The sequence below is a fragment of the Cupressus sempervirens genome, chromosome 4 (assembly GCF_028749045.1).
Source record: "Cupressus sempervirens isolate cs-2001-9-10 chromosome 4, ASM2874904v1, whole genome shotgun sequence".
Lineage (NCBI taxonomy): Eukaryota > Viridiplantae > Streptophyta > Pinopsida > Cupressales > Cupressaceae > Cupressus > Cupressus sempervirens.
This window is the reverse complement of record NC_143121.1, coordinates 835,645,159-835,663,417: the sequence shown is the minus strand read 5'-3', so window position 1 is coordinate 835,663,417 and position 18,259 is coordinate 835,645,159. Positions and strand designations below refer to the sequence as shown.

General features: G+C 34.5%; 2 non-coding genes across 2 annotated transcripts; one reads left to right on the top strand and one right to left on the bottom strand.

Moving 5' to 3' along the window:
- Positions 1-5,473: 5,473 nt before the first annotated feature.
- TRNAS-UGA (transfer RNA serine (anticodon UGA)) lies at positions 5,474-5,559 on the top strand. Its single transcript has one exon. It is a non-coding gene; the product is annotated as a tRNA-Ser (tRNA).
- A 5,872-nt stretch (positions 5,560-11,431) lies between these two features.
- Positions 11,432-11,502, bottom strand: TRNAY-GUA (transfer RNA tyrosine (anticodon GUA)). The gene has a single exon. It is a non-coding gene; the product is annotated as a tRNA-Tyr (tRNA).
- Positions 11,503-18,259: the final 6,757 nt, after the last annotated feature.

The following is an 18,259-nucleotide window of genomic DNA, read 5'->3' as shown; positions in this document are numbered from 1 at the left end:
GATCTTTGCAACGTTAATGCTTTTTGCTAATTGGTTCCATTATCACAAAGCTGCTCCAAAATTGGCTTGGTTCCAAGATGTAGAATCCATGTTGAACCACCATTTAGCAGGGTTACTAGGATTTGGCTCTCTATCTTGGGCAGGACACCAAATACATGTTTCTTTACCTATTAATCAACTCATAGATGCCGGAGTGGACCCTAAAGAGATACCACTTCCTCATGAATTTATTTTCAATAATGAGCTTTTAGCTCAACTTTATCCCAGTTTCACTGAGGGATTGACCCCATTTTTCACTCTGAATTGGTCAAAATATTCATACTTTTTGACTTTTCGTGGAGGACTCAACCCAGTAACGAGGGGTCTGTGGCTGACTGATACTGCACACCATCATTTGGCTATTGCAGTTCTTTTTCTAATCACTAGTCATATGTATAAAACCAATTGGGTTATTGGTCATAACCTCAAGGATATTTTGGAGGCTCATAAAGGTCCATTTACAGGGGAAGAACATAGAGGTCTTTACGAGATCTTAACTACTTCATGGCATGCTCAATTAGCTCTTAACCTAGCTATGTTAGGATCTTTAACTATTGTCGTAGCTCATCATATGTATTCTATGCCTTCCTATCCATATCTAGCTACTGACTATGGTACCCAACTATCTCTGTTCACAAACCATATGTGGATTGGTGGATTTCTCATAGTTGGTGTTGCTGCACATGCAGCTATTTTTATGGTAAGAGACTATGATCCAACTACTCAGTACAACAATCTTTTAGACCGTGTTCTAAGACATCGTGATGCAATTGTATCACACCTCAACTGGGTATGTATTTTCTTAGGTTTCCATAGTTTTGGTCTATATATTCATAATGATACTATGAGTGCTTTAGGACGTCCTAAAGATATGTTTTTAGATACTGCTATCCAATTACAACCTATCTTTGCTCAATGGATACAAAATACTCATGCTTTAGCACCCAGTTTGACAGCTCCTGATGCAACAACAAGTACCAGCTTAACCTAGGGAGGTGGTGATTTGATATCAGTAGGTGCCAAAGTGGCCTTGTTGCCTATTCCATTAGGAACTGTGGATTTTTTAGTGCACCATATTCATGCATTTACTATCCATGTGACTGTATTAATATTACTTAAAGGTGTTTTATTTGCTTGTAGTTCTCGTTTAATACCCGATAAAGTGAATCTTGGTTTTTTTTTTCCTTGTGATGGGCCTGGTAGAGGAGGAACATGCCAAGTATCTGCCTAGGATCATGTCTTCTTAGGGTTATTCTGGATGTACAATGCAATTTTGGTAGTAATATTTTATTTTAGTTGGAAAATGCAGTCTGATATTTGGGGTAGTATAAGTGATCAGGGAGTGGTAACTCATATTACAGGAGGAAACTTTGCGCAAAGTTCTGTTACAATTAACAAGTGGCTCCGTGACTTTCTATGGGCACAAGCTTCTCAAGTAATCCAATCTTATGGTTCTTCATTATCTTCATATGGTCTTTTATTCTTAGGTGCTCATTTCGTTTGGGCCTTTAGTTTAATGTTCCTATTTAGTGGTCGTGGATATTGGCAAGAACTTATTGAATCTATTGTTTGGGCCCATAATAAATTAAAAGTTTCTCCTACTATCCAGCCAAGAGCCTTGAGTATTGTTCAAGGACATGTTGTAGGAGTAGCTCATTACCTTCTGGGTGGAATTGCCACAACATGGGCATTCTTCCTAGCAAGAATTATTGTAGTAGGATAATGGCTAGGAGGATAAAGCATTATGGCATCAAGATTTCCAAAGTTCAGCCAAGGCTTGGCCCAGGACCCAACTACTCATCGTATTTGGTTTGGTATTGCTACTGCACATGACATTAAGAGTCATGATGATATTATCGAAGAGCGCCTTTATCAAAAGATTTTTGCTTCTCACTTTGGTCAGTTAGCTATAATCTTTCTGTGGACCTCTGGTAATTTGTTCCACGTAGCTTGGCAAGGCAATTTTGAAGCATGGGTCCACGACCCCTTACATATAAGACCTATTGCTCATGCAATTTGGGATCCTCATTTTGGTCAACTGGTCGTAGAAGCCTTTACCCGAGGAGGTGCTCCCAGTCCAGTAAATATTGCTTATTCTGGTGTTTATCAGTGGTGGTATACAATTGGTTTATGCACTAATGAAGATCTTTATATTGGAGCTCTTTTCTTGCTATTTCTTTCTGCTCTCTTTTTAACAGTGGGTTGGTTGCATCTACAACCTCAATGGAAACCAAGTGTTTCATGGTTTAAAAATGCCAAATCTCGTCTAAATCATCATTTATCAGGGCTCTTCAGATTCAGTTCTTTGGCTTGGACGGGGCATTTAGTTCATGTGGCTATTCCTGAATCAAGAGGAGAGCACATAAGGTGGGATAACTTTTTAGATGTAGTACCACATCCCCAAGGGTTGGAACCACTTTTTATAGGTTAGTGGAATCTTTATGCTCAAAATCTTGATTCCAGCAGTCATTTATTTGGTACCACTAAAGGGGCGGGCACTGCTATTCTAACTCTTCTTGGGGGATTCCATCCACAAACTCAAATTTTGTGGCTAACTGATATCGCGCATCATCATTTAGCTATTGCATTTGTGTTTTTCATTTCTGGTCATATGTATAGAACCAAATTTGGGATTGGACACAACATAAAAGATATTTTAGAAGCACATGTTCCTCTGGGAGGCTTACTAGGATGCGGGCATAAGGGTCTTTACAACACAATCAATAACTCTCTTCACTTTCAATTAGGTCTTGCTCTAGCTTGTTTGGGAGTTTTTACTTCTTTAGTAGCTCAACACATGTATTCTTTGCCTACCTATGCATTCATAGCACAAGATTTTACTACTCAAGCTGCTTTATATACTCATCATCAATACATTGCCGGATTCATTATGATGGGGGCATTTGCTCATGGAGCTATATTTCTCATTAGAGATTATAATCTAGAACAAAATAAGGATAATGTATTGGCGAGAATGTTGGAGCATAAGGAAGCCATAATATCTCATTTGAGTTGGGTTAGTTTATTCCTAGGTTTTCATACCTTGGGACTTTATGTTCATAACGATGTTATGCTTGCTTTTGGTACTCTAGAAAAGAAAATCTTGATTGAGCCTATATTTGCTCAATGGATACAATCTGCTCATGGTAAGGCCTTATATGGCTTTGATGTGGTCTTATCTTCAGCAAATGATCCAGCATTCAATGCCGAAAAAAGCTTATGGTTACCCGGTTGGTTGAATGCTATTAACGATAATAAAAATTCAGTCTTCTTAACAATTGGTCCCAGAGACTTTTTGGTTCATCATGCTATTGCTCTAGGTTTGCATACGACTACATTGATTTTAGTAAAAGGTGCTTTAGATGCGCGCGGTTCTAAGCTAATTCCTAATAAGAAAGATTTTGGTTATAGTTTTCCTTGCGATGGTCCGGGATGGGGCGATACTTGCGATATTTCGGCCTGGGATGCTTTTTATTAAGCAGTTTTCTGGATGTTGAATACCATTGGATGGGTTACTTTCTATTGGCATTGGAAACATATAACCTTATGGCAGGGAAATGTAGCTCAATTTAATGAGTCTTCCACTTATTTAATGGGGTGGTTAAGAGATTATCTTTGGTTAAATTCTTCACAACTAATTAATGGATACAATCCTTTTGGTATGAATAGTTTATCTATTTGGGTATGGATGTTCTTATTTGGACATCTTGTTTGGGCCACTGGATTTATGTTTCTTATTTCTTGGCGTGGATATTGGCAAGAACTGATTGAAACTCTTGCATGGGCTCATGAACGCACACCTCTGGCTAATTTAGTTTGATGGAGAGATAAGCCGGTAGCTCTTTCCATTGTTCAAGCACGATTAGTTGGATTAGCTCACTTTTTTGTAGGCTATATATTCACCTATGCAGCTTTCTTAATCGCCTCTACATCAGGTAAATTCAGTTAATTCTTTTTATACACAGTTTTAAGATTTTTAAATCCAATCTCTGTGTATAAAAAGGAGTAATCCACGTAATACTTCTCCATCTCAAATTTGATCTATATTCTTTATATAAAGTAGTTGAATGATTATGGCAAGAAAAAGTCTCATTCAAAGAGAGAAAAAGAAACAAAGATTGGAAAGGAAATATAATTTGCTTCGCCAATCTTTGAAAAAAGAGATGAGCGAAGCCTCATCACTGGATGAAAAATTGGAAATTTATAGAAAATTACAATCTCTACTGCATAATAGTGCACCTACATGTCTTCGCCGATGTTGTTTTAAGACTGGAAGAGCCAGAGCCATTTATAGAGACTTTGAATTATCCGGATATATAATCCGTGAAATGGCTCATGCATGTTTGTTGGCTGGGGTAACAAAATTGAGTTGGTAGGGTAAAGAAAAGAATTATTTAAAGTTATTGTTATGATAGAAATAAAGTTATTGTTACGATAGAAAAGTCCCTCCCTATATAAGGGAGGGAGAATAGAATACCCAAGGGATTGCTCGATGTACCCATTATAATGGTATTATAAGAAAGGTTAATATGAAGGGATAACGCGGAGTAGAGCAGTTTGGTAGCTCGCAAGGCTCATAACCTTGAAGTCATGGGTTCAAATCCCGTCTCCGCAAAGACACAATAAATTTCATATATCTTGGCTGTATGTATAAATACAATACAAATACGACTAAACCAATACGATAACTTTCTATTCTATAGATAGGCGGGTAGCGAGAATCGAACCCACATCTTCTCCTTGGCAAGGAGAAATTCTACCATTCAACCATACCCGCATTTGACTCGTTATATTGGTATATATTAATACCCATATATTACCATTCTATGGAGGTCAATTTTTCTATTTCAATAGATTTATTGATCAATTATAAATCATATTAATAAATAACCTCTTCCTTGAGCACTTTCATTACCTGGTTTTTTTATTTATCATAAATTAAATTCCTTTGTGAATTAATTTAGGCCCAAGGGGAGGAAGGATAAAAAGATCAATATATCTTAAGATATGAAAGAATTTAGAATACATACTAAAAAGACTAATCCAATCCATAATGATAAACCTAAAAATAGTACATTTTTTTTACTTGACCAGCCATTAGGAGAGGAAAGTGCGACAGGTACACCAATTACTAGTAGAATTGAAATCGCAATTAATGCAAACACAGATGATTGGAACGCAATAGTCATGATTGTAATCTTAAAAGCTTCCAACAGATTCAAAAGGCTATACCATTCGATCCCTATCCGATCTTTTTAATTAAAATGCACTACAAATTTTTATTTGAATATAAATGAATCAAAATTTGAGGATTTCGAGTATAAAGAAAGAATAAGCAAATTTTTTTTTTATCATCATAATAGTTATATATATATAACTATTAGCCCTATAGATAGATATTATCTGTCGGGATAAAATGAGTTATGCTCATTGGGGAGAGATGGCCAAGTGGTTGATGGCTCTGGTCTTGAAAACCAGTATAGTTAAAAACTATCGAGGGTTCGAATCCCTCTCTCTCCTTTTGTTGATCAAACAATTTAACCTAGCTTATGAAAAAAAAAAATCCTAGATAGAACTTAGTTCAGTACAAAAAAAAAGCTCGGCTATACTATATATAGCCGAGCAACAAGGATTCAGTTGGAAGAATAATGGCAAAGGATATAACTATCCTTCTAATATCTAAAAATAAATTAGATATTTATAGTTTTATCTCTGGTTTAATTAAGAGGGGTCATGGAAAGAATAGGTTCAAAATCATGATCAATTCCTTTCTCAAATCCTGCTACAGCTGCACGAGCTCTTCCTGCATGCCACAAATGACCTACGAAAAAGAAAAATCCTAGAACAAAATGAGAAGTGGCTAACCAACTTCGAGGTGAGACATAATTGACCACATTAATTTCGGTAGCTACACCACCCACAGAATTTAAAGAACCTAAAGGAGCATGAGTCATATATTCTGCTGAATGTCATTCTTGCCAAGGTTGTATGTCTTTTTTTAGCTTACTCAGGTCCAAACCATTAAGACCTCTTAAAGGTTCCAACCAGGGAGCACGAAGATCCCAAAAATGCATCGTTTCCCCTCCAAAAATAATTTCTCCAGTAGGAGAACGCATAAGATATTTACCTAAACCAGTGGGCCCTTGGGCAGACCCCACACTAGCTCCAAGATGCTGGTCTCTAACTAGAAAAGTAAATGCTTGTGCTTGAGAGGCCTCTTGGCCGGTAGGTCCATAGAATTCACTGGGATAAGCTGTATTGTTAAACCAAACAAAACAACAAGCAATGAAACCAAAGATAGAGAGAGCTGCCAAACTATAAGATAAGTAACCTTCTCCAGACCATACAAATGCACGGCGAGCCAACGCAAAAGGTTTTGTTAAGATGTGCCAGATACCACTGAAGATACAAATGGAACCTAACCACACATGTCCTCCAATTAGATCTTCTAGATTGTCCACACTAAAAATCCATCCTTCCCCTCCAAAAGGGGATTTTAGTAAATAACCAAATATAGTACTTGGATTAAGCGTAAGGTTCATAATTTTTCTTATATTTCCATCGCTGGGAGCCCAGGTATCATATATGCCACCAAAATACAAAGCCTTAAACACTAGGATAAAAGCACCAACACCTAGCAAGATTAGGTGAATACCTAAAATTGTGGTCATTTTGTTCCTATCTTTCCATACATAACCAAAAAATGGGAAAGATTCTTCTAAAGTTTCGGGTCCAATTAGTGCGTGATAAATACCATCGAAGCCTAAAACTGCAAAAGAAATTAAGTGAAGTACCCTGGATACAAAATAGGGAAAAGTGTCTACAATTTACCCACTAGGACCGACTCCCCATCCTAGAGTAGCTAGATGGGGAAGTAAAATCAATCCTTGTTCATACATAGGTTTTTCTGGTACAAAATGAGCCACCTCAAATAAATTCATTGCCCCAGCCCAGAATACAATTAATCCAGCATGAGCCACATGAGCTCCAAGTAAATTGCCTAACAAATTAATAAGTCAAGCATTACCAACCCACCGAACGAAACCAGTGGTTTCTTGGTCATGACCAGCTAAAGTTAGAGTTCCATTAAAGAGCATTTCCACAGGGTAGAACCTCCTCAGGGAATATAAGATTTTCATGAGGCTGATCCTGAGTCGCCATCCAAGCACGAATACCTTCGTTCAAAAGAATATTTTTTGTATGAAAAGTCTCAAATTCAGGATCTTCTGTTGCACGAATCTCTTGGGAAACAAAATCATAAGCACGTAAGTTTAGAGCTAGGCCAACTACTCCAATGGCACTCATCCATAAACCGGTCACCGGCACAAATAACATGAAGAAATGTAACCAATGTTTATTGGAAAAAGAAACCCCCAAAATTTGGGACCAGAAACGGTTTGCAGTGACCATAGAATAAGTCTCTTCGGCTTGAGTTGGATTAAAAGCACAGAATGTATTTGCACCATCATCGTCTTCAAATAAAGTATTTTCTACGATAGCACCGTGAATAGCACATAGAAGAGCAGCACCCAATACTACGGCAACTCCCATCATATGAAATGGATTCAAGGTCCAATTATGAAAACCTTGAAAAAAGAGGATAAATCAAAAAATAGCTGCTACACCAAAACTAGGTGCAAAAAACCAACCAGACTGACCTAATGGATAGATCAAGAATACGAAAACAAAAATAGCAATCAGAGTAGAGAACGCAATTGCATGATAAGGTCGTAATTGCACAGATCGAGCAAGTTCAAATTGGCATAACATAAAGCCTATTAGACCAAAAGCACCATGAAGAGAAACGAAAGTCCATAGACCACCTAATTGACACCAACGAGTAAAATCTCCTTGTGCTTCAGGACCCCATAATAGTAGCAAAGAATGTGCCAAACTATTAGCAGGTGTAGAAACTGCAGAAGTTAAAAAATTACAACCTTCCAAATAGGAACTAGCCAACCCGTGAGTATACCACGAAGTCACAAAAGTTGTGCCCGTGAACCATCTGCCTAGTGCAAAATAAGCACAAGGAAAAAGCAATAAACTGGACCAACCCACAAAAACAAAATGGTCTCTGTGTAGCCAGTCATCCATAATATCAAATAAAGTTTGTTCCTCTTTGGAAAAATTTCCAAGGGCTATAGTCATAGTAATACTCCTATTTAACTATTTCAACCTTTTCCAAACATCCTATTCGATATAATCAAAGGGTATACACTATTTTATATTGAAATATTTATGGACAATTTTTAATCCATCATCCCTTTCAATAAATTGGGTTTCGAAGATTCCTTATTGGCAGGGATTTTATATTGAAACCGAATTACTTATATATAGTAAATGCATGATAATTCAAAGTTGTTTCTATTTTCTTTTTTTCTTATCTTTTTTTATCTCAATTCCAATCTATTTTCCACTGGTAGAATGACCAAAAGAAAATGTCTTGTACAAACATAGTAAGAATGTTTGTACATCATAATCGAATTATGCTTTTAAAGATAAAAGGAAAATACTTCCATCTAGAATTCAGACTTACATCTCCATTTTTTGTTTTTTTTTTTGAAAGAAAAAAATCATTCGACAGAATATCCAATTAACAACCAAATATGAGAGTATTTGAATAATTTCATGAAGGTTCACTTTCAAAATCTACCTCAATTTTCAATATAAGAATAACTTATATTATTAATTAGTCAATGGGTTAGGTTCACTTGCTTCTCATTTTTATTTAGTTTTATAAGTAATACGTACTAATTGAAATTAGTCATTTTTCAATGAAAAATATGGAAGTGAAGTATATTATGCCTAATCTTATACTATTCCTTATCTTATTAGTAGCGAGATATAAGAAAAAAAGTTCTATCTAGAAAAAAAAAGAATTATATGTTAGTTATGCTCAATTATATTAACATGTTCTATTCCGTTATAACAAAAAAAGGTATATTGCATCTTTTTTGTCTTAATCAAATAAATGTTTAAAATAACAACTGGGCTTTATTGCAAACAAGAGCCCTTTATCGGGCTTCAACCGATGACTTACGCCTTACCATGGCGTTACTCTAACCCTGAGTTAAAAGGGCTTTTGACCATTTCATTACCAATGGAGAAGTCTATTAGATATTCGATAGATGCCATAATAATGGGGTCAATAATAGAAATTAATTGAATATAGTTATATTGTCGATCCTGACAACACAAGAAGAATATTCAATAATGAAATATGAAGAAAGATTCTTTTATATTGACAAATTCCTAGGGATTTGAATATTATAACAATAAGTAGGCCCCTATCGTCTAGTGGCCCAGGACATCTCTCTTTCAAGGAGGCAACGAGGATTTGATTTCCCCTAGGGGTACTAGGTAGGCTAGGAAAGTCATTATAGTACCTAATTAGGTACTATAATCAACTTCCCATTTTTCCCTGGGTCGATGCCCGAGTGGCTAATGGGGACAGACTGTAAATTCGTTGGCAATATGCCTACACTGGTTCAAATCTAGCTCGGCCCAATACCAACTTGATAGATTGAGATAGATATTTATCTATCAGATAAGAAAGGTAATTGGTTTTTGAATCCCCTACCCTACTGTATAGAGAAAGAATCAGAACTATAGAGAAAGAATTGGAATGAACAGTTTTGATATATAAATTTGAAAGATAAAAGTTTTACAAATACGACCCGACACAGTTTCTTTTATGACAGTTTAGTCAATAAATTGTACCTAGTGGGATTGTAGTTCAATTGGTTAGAGTACCACCCTTTCAAGATGGAAGTTGCAGGTTCAAGCCCCGTCAGTCCCGATTCAATAAATTGAATAATTGTTTGAGCGATTCCTACCCCAAACAAGAGCAAAAAAGGGAAATAGAGTAGACTAGAATAGATTTGACATCTTTTTTTACACATTTTGTGTGTGGTTTCGCCGAATTATTAGATCTGCAATCTTTTTTTCCTTGAGAAATAAAAAAAGGTGTAGTAAGATAGATTTGTGTTAGGAAGAATACCGTGTATAGATTTACGTTGTGCGTTCATTTCTCATATTTTTGTTTGCTCATCAATTTTTTACTAGACCCTTTTTGGTTTTTGACTATTATCAAAACCATCTATCTCTATATAGATAGATCCTGTTCTAATATATAATAGAAATTAACATTAAAAAAAAATATTTGATTGAGACAAACATTAATGAAATTTTTTTTATGTAAAAAAAAAAAAGAGATACTCTATGAGATCAGATCTCGAGTTATTTTAAAACGAAGCAAAAATCAATCATGGAAGTAAATAACCTTGCATTTATTGCTATTCTATTATTCGTTGCAGTGCCCACTGCTTTTCTAATCGTCATTTACACGCAAATGAAGCCTCAAAGTGAACTAGAGTGATTACTTAGAATCTAGAATTAATCTAAATCGTAACTATAAAAAAGTTATAGTGGTCAGTAGATTTTTCTGAGAAGAAGTAGTTACAAAAAAACTTCATTTATACCACTTATATACATATTTTGGATAAGTAGATCTAAATTATAATTTGTCTCGTGGGAACTAGACATAATTTCTTACATATCTCTAGAAAAATTGATGTAAATAAAAACATAGGTGTTATTTTGATTTGAATAATATTTTCAAAAATATTGATAATATGAATACGCATTGTTTACTATTCCATAGTAATATACGAAATTGTATATCGTAAAGGCAAAAAATTGATATGGAAAAGACAGAGCAATAATGCTCCATATGCTTTAACAGATGTATAGTGAAAAATAGTATGGTTCGCTATATAAAACTCTACTTCATATTTTCTAAATATGAAGTAGAATTTTATTTCTAACATGATCAATTTGATATTATAAATCATCTCATTGATAATTTAATTTAATGATAGATAAATAATTAATGATAGTAATGATTTAATCATCGTAATAATCATTGTTTATTTTTTTTTAACAGAATGATTAAACACAGAAGGACTATTCAAATTTTATTAAATTCCACTTCTACCCCATACTACGAGTGAAAGAGAAAAAGTAAAAACTACCATCAGAGCAACCCAATCAATATCGACTATATCCATACGAATCCCTCTCTTTTTAAAAACTTAAAATAAAAGTTTTAAAAATAAATAAATATCATTATTGATTCTTGATGATAATGGAACTATTCAAAATAGTGCAAAGTGGGAATCTTCTACCTTCCTATTCTGAAAGGATGAGTCGATAGTAGAGGCTTCTCAAAAAAATTTATTGTAACTAATTACTATAAACTACCTATCAGATCAGACATTAACGATAAAATTCAATTTTATTTGCTATATTAGCAATAGCACTTGAAGCTACACAAGTTGTCTCCAAAAGACATGGATACAAATAGAGACTTTTGTATTTGTTTAGACTACCAAGGCGACACCCAGATTTGAACTGGGGATCAAGGATTTACAGTCCCCTGCCTTACCACTTGGCTATGTCGTCATCCCCATATCTAGTTTATCCTAAGGTAAAACTATATTTTGCTTTATTTATCGGAGATGATATGTAAGGTATTTCACGTATTCTTGTTTATCACTCAGATATGCCATATAACCAATTTATAGTCCCCAGGTCTAATAGGGGATTTAGACTTTTCCAATAGGAAAAAGAGGGATTGGTTTTCAATTATCTTATTAAAATGGAACCTATAACCGATTAATATCGGTTAGGAATTGAAGTTCCTGCCTTTAGTATAGAATAGGAATTTAGAGTACCCAATTAAGTATACTAAATCCACTTTTGTCTGTCAATAACTAGAGAATTTACAACTATAGAAATATTTACATCATATATCATTTGTTTAATAATAAAAAAAAATAGCTTCCTTTTTTTTCTTTTTCTTTTTTGATATAGTGATCAAGACATGTCAATTTTTTGTTGAATTTATTCATCTAGATTAATGGGGAATACAATATCGAAATATAAAATTGACTATAGAAATATAGGATAGCAAACATTCAATTCGATTAGAAGAAAATAAAGGAATATTGAAAATTCCCCAATTTGGTAAAATACAACTTGAAGGATTTTTTCGTTTTATCAATCAAGGCTTAATAGAAGAAATCAATAACTTTTCAAAAATTGAAAGCTCAAATAAAAAGATAAAAATTATTCTTTTTGGTTCTAAATATAAATTAACAGAACCTTTCATTAAAGAGAGAGATGTTGTATATATGTCTATTACATATAACTGTCAATTATATGTACCAGCAAGATTGATTAAGAAAACTTGTGAAATACAGGACCAAATTTTATATCTGGGAGATATTCCTTTGATGAATTCTAAAGGAACTTTTGTAATAAATGGAAATTACAGAGTCATGGTCAATCAAATAGTAAGAAACTCCGGTATTTATTACACTTGGAAACAAAAATTGTTGGGAAACATTATCTGGATTGGAACAATAATTTCAGATTGGGGAGGAAGATCAAGATTAGAGCTTAATTAAAAAAAAAAAAAGATATGGATTCGTATAAACAAAAAAAAAATATCTATTTTACTTTTTCTATTGGCTATGGGTCTAAATTTTGAAGATATTTTTAAGTATAAGAATGTTAAAGCATTTTTCCAATATTCAAAGGAGCATTATACATACGATTGGTATGGCAGGAAGCGGAAAGCTATTTTAAAACTTTATAAAAAACTTTACATAAGTGACAAAAATGAAGAAGAAGGAGAAGAAGAAGAAGAAGAAAAAGAAGAAGAAGAAGAATTGGATTTTGAGTCTATAGATGAAAACGTAACAACATTTTTTCAAACGAAATGTTTATTAGGAAAGATGGGTCGACGGAATCTGAATAAAAAACTAAGTCTTGATATGCTCGAGAATGAAATTTTATTATTACCGCACGATATATTGGTTGCTGTGGATTACCTTATCAAAGTGCAATTTGGAGAAGGTACACTCGATGATATAGATCACTTACAAAATTGATATATTCATTCTATAGCAAATTTATTACAAGAGCAATTACGATTAGCTCTATATGATTTCAGAGAAGTAGTTGAAAAAACTATATTACCTGTTGTATCAATCAATGTTAAAAAGAGAATAACTTTGATTCAATTGGAAACTTCCATTTCATTAACGGGTACTTTTCAGAATTTTTTTGGGTTACATCCCTTATCACAATTTTTGGATCAAACTAATCCGTTGGCAGAAATAGTTCATAGTCGAAAAGTGAGCTCTTTGGGCCCTGGAGGATTGACAAGTTGAACGTCTACTTTTCTTACACGGGATATTCATCCTAGTCATTATGGACGTATTTGTCTGATTATGAAATCTAAAGGAATAAATTTTGGGCTTATTGGATCGTTATCTATTTATGCAATGCTTGGTCATTACGGCTCTTTACAAAGTCCATTCTATAGGCTATCTGAGAGATCGAACAAAGACCATATGGTTTATCTATTACAGAGAGAAGATGAATACTATCAGATAGCTATAGGAAATTCTCTGGCATTAAATCAAGGGGTTCCAGAGGAAAAATTGACTGTAGCTCGATTTCAGCAAGAATTTTTATTTTTTGCATGGGACCAAATTCATTTCAGAAGTATTTTCCCTTCCCAATATTTTTCCGTTGGAGTTTGTCTTATTCCTTTTATCGAACATAATGATGTGAATCATGCTTTAATGGGTTCTAATATGTAGCGTCAAGCACTTCCACTTGTTCAACCTAAGAAGTGTATTGTTGGAACTGGATTGGAGGGTCAAGTAGCTCTAGATTCAGGAAGTGTAGCTATAGCCAAGCAAGGGGGAAAAATAAAGTATATTGATGGTGAAAATATAATCATAACTTCATCTGTTGCTCGAGACAATATAGAAACAGAATTGATTATATATCAACGTTCTAATAGTGATACTTGTATGCATCAAAAACCTTGAGTTCGCCAAGGGGAATATGTAAAGAGGGGACAAATTATAGCAGACAGTGCAGCTATAGCAGGGGGAGAACTTTCTTTGGGAAAAAAAATTTGAGTGGCCTATATGCCATGGGAAGGATACAATTTTGAAGATGCAATACTTATTAGTGAACGTCTGGTATATGAAGACATTTTTACTTCTTTCTAGATCGTAAGATACAAAATTGGAGTTTATTTTACGAACCAGGGCCCTGAAGTAATAACTAGAGAAATACCTCATTTAAATGCTTACTCCGTCATCTGGATGAAAATGACATTGTAATGATAGGATCTTGGATAGAAATAGGTGATATATTAGTAGGTAAATTAATACTGGAAGTAGAAGAAGACTCACTAATAAATACTCCAGAAGGAAAATTATTAAAAGCTTTATTTGATATTAAGGCACCTACTCGAAAAGAAAATTGTTTCAGAGTCCCTAAAGGTGTAAAAGGTTGAGCTATCGATGTGAGATGCTTTCAGAAGTTTTACAAAAATGTAAAATACAAGTGGGTGATAAAGTAGCGGGAAGGCATGGTAATAAAGGTATTATTTCAAAAATAATTCCCAGGCAAGATATGCCTTATTTACAAAATGGAACACCAGTGGACATGGTATTAAATCCATTAGGGGTACCTTCACGAATGAATGTAGGACAAATCTTTGAATGTTTACTTGGTTTAGCAGGAAAACTAATGAACAAACATTATAGACTTCCACCTTTTGATGAAAGGTACAAGCGAGAAGCTTCTAGAAAACTAGTGTTTTCTGAGCTTTATAAAGCTAGCGTGCAAACAGATCATCCATGGGTATTTGAAACTGATAATCCTGGAAAACATAGATTAATTGATGGAAGAACAGGAAAGGTTTTTGAACAAACTGTTACAATAGGAATAGCTTATATATCGAAATTGTGCCATCAAGTTGACGACAAAATTCATGCACGTTCCCGTGGGCCTTATGCGTTGGTTACACAACAACCTCTAAAAGGAAAATCCTCCAGAGGAGGACAACGAGTAGGAGAAATGGAAGTTTGGGCTCTAGAAGGTTTTGGTGTTGCTTATATTTTACATGAGATACTTACTTTAAAATCTGATCATATGGACACTCGTGAAAAAATATTTGGTGCCATTTTCAATAGAGAACCAATGCCTAAACCTACCACTTTTACAGAATCTTTCTGATTGCTCAGTTGAGAACTATGATCTTTAGCTCTAGAATTGAATCATACTACTCTATCTGAGATAGACTTTCAGATAGATAAGAAGGAAGTTTGATCAAAATGAATCAAAATTTATTTATTATGAATGACCAGAATAAACACAAACAACTTCAAATTGGATTAGTTTCTCCTGAGCAGATTCTCGCTTGGTCTGAAAGAATATTACCTAATGGAGAAAGAGTCGGACAAGTGACTGCAGAAAAGATTTTAGATTATAGAACTTATGAACCAATAAGAGGTGGATTACTTTGTGAAAGGATATTTGGACCTAGGAAAAGGGGAGTTTGTGCTTGTGTAAAACCTCCAATGATAGAAAATGAGAAGGAAAACTACGACTCCAATTTTTGTACTCAATGTGGAGTTGAACTGGTTATTGATCCTCGAATTTGAAGATATCGAATGGGATACATTAAACTGGCATGTCCACTTGTTCATATTTGGTATTTCAAATGACGTCCCAGTTATATCGTGAATCTATTAAATAAGACTCGTAAAGAATTAGAAGATCTAGTATACTGCGATGTGTGACTTGATCACAAGCTCCGATTATATAGATCCATAGGAACTGTCATCCTATTCAATCTAATTGGGATGCCCTTAGCTCTGACACGTCCCTCGGCAAGAGGGATATGAAGCTCAGAATTAGAATCATGTTGATAAAGAGGAATGAATCTAGGGTTAATATCTTGAGTAATATATTAATTTAAATTACTAATTGGACTTCGTAAAAATACTTCTTTTATCAGAAACAGAAACAAAATGGAATAAAAAATTGTTTCATTTTTCTTTTTATTCTAGACCAAAGAGAAAATATGGTTATAGGAGTCTATTCATCGCACATATGCTTCAAATAGTATTGTAACCATCGAAGTAAAACAAAAACCTATAAGATCAATTAATAAAGAGATAGAGACAAGTAAATCCCATATGAATTTCACAATAAATTAAAGATCTTTCACAAAGAAATGTATTGTTCAAAAGGGAGAAGATTGCTCATTAATTATGTTTTTATGTCATAATACGAATTGTAAACCAATAATCGAATTCACTTGGCACTTGAGCAAAGAGTAACTATTTAGTTTTATCACTTGGGGACGAAAACCGTCGGGAAACATTGTCTGTATCAGAGAGAAAAATTTTTTTTTGCATAATGATACATAATCACTTTCCATTTGGGTAAAGTTACTTGAGCTGAATGAGAGGAAACTTTCATGTCCGATTCTGAGGGGGGGAAACAAGATTGTAAAACCTATCCAAATGTTTTTATTACTAGGTCCACAGTTAACAAGCCAACTTTATTGTGATTTCAAGGAAAACTTCGTGAATATGAGTCTAAATCTTGGGCAAAAGATATTGCTTCTTATCTCTCTTGGGATTTTGCGCTATTTCAAGAGTGAGAAATTGCCACTAGAGGAAAAGCTATCAAAGAACAATTAGATGGTCTAGATCTGCAAATGATTCTAGATCATTCATATATAGAATGGAAGGAAATAGATATGAAAATATCTATGTTCTTGGAGATACAACCCCAATTTTTGAAGAAAGACTCTCCTTTGAAAAAACTATATGATAGTATCAAGAAAAAACTTATTTAACTTCAAAGAAGAAAGGATCGCCTGGTTTGACAGATGAAATTTGCTCAATATTTTATTCAAACAAATGTAGAACCACAATGGATGGTTTTATGCCTATTACCAGTTCTTCCTCTCGACCTGAGGCCAATGTATAAATTAAATGAAGGTGGAGTGATTACTTTGGATCTCAATGAACTTTATCTAAAAGTTATCCGTCGAAATAATAATCTTTTAGAATCCATAGAATGGACTTGTGCATTTATAATACCAAATTTATTGTTTGATCAAAAGAAATTAGTCCAAAAAGCTATAGATGCACTTCTTGATAACAGTATAGGCGTGCAACTGGTGAAAGATAGTAAGGATAGACCTTATAAATTGTTCTCAAATTTCCTCCAAGGGAAAGAAGTGTTGTTTAGTGTGGAGCCTGATCAGTCCCTAAGTGGGAGATTGTTAGATTGTGGTGACTGATCAGGAAAGTACTGTACATACTTCATAAATAGTGGGGTTCGGGGCATCGCCCTGAAAATTTTTTTTTGGGAAGTAGCCGACATGGTAGCCAACATATTATGGACGACATATGGCCGACATGTTATAACCCTAAAGCGGTTTAATACTTGTATAAAAGGGCTTAGGGTTGGGTATTTTTCATGTGTGGTGATAAGAAATTGGTTCTTGCGGCGGTATTGAGCTGTAAGGGATTACGGATTGTAATCAGGTTGTAGTCACTAGATTGTAATAAGATCAGACTTGCTGTTTGGTGGACGTAGCCCAGGGATTGGGTGAACCACGTTAAATCTTGGTGCCTTGTGTTCATTTCTGTGTGTTCTATTATTTTTTTTGTTATTGGTTATATTTGCATGTAGTTTTTTATTTTTGTCCGTGGTTTATCCTAACAAGTGGTATCAGAGCAAGGTTGTCTTTCAGTTATCCTCCGCAGGAGAGTCTCACAGTTGAGTGGGAGCGATGGCAGATGAGGGTAAGTTGAGGGTTGACAGGTTTAATGGGCAGAACTTCCAATTATGGAAGATGCAAATGGAAGACTATTTATATTAGAAGGATTTATGGAAGCCGTTGGAAGGAAAAGCCAAGAATCAGGGAACTATGTCAGAGGCTGAATGGGATCTTTTGGACAGAAAGGCACTCGGAAGCATTCGATTATGCTTGGCACCATCGGTGGCATTTAATATTACAAAAGCAAAGACGACAGAAGATTTGATGAAAACCCTAGCGACACTGTATGAAAAGCCCTCCGCTTCAAATAAGGTATTTCTCATGAAGCATTTATTTAATATGAAAATGGTAGAAGGTGGATCTGTTTCAGATCATTTAAATGAGTTTAATACTATTACTAGTCAATTATCTTCTGTGGGTATCAATTTTGATGAAGAAATTAGGGCTCTCTTGATTTTGTGTTCTTTTCCTGAAAGCTGGAATGGCTTGGTAATGGCGGTGAGTAATTATGTTCCTGGATCTAGTACCCTAAAATATGATGATGTG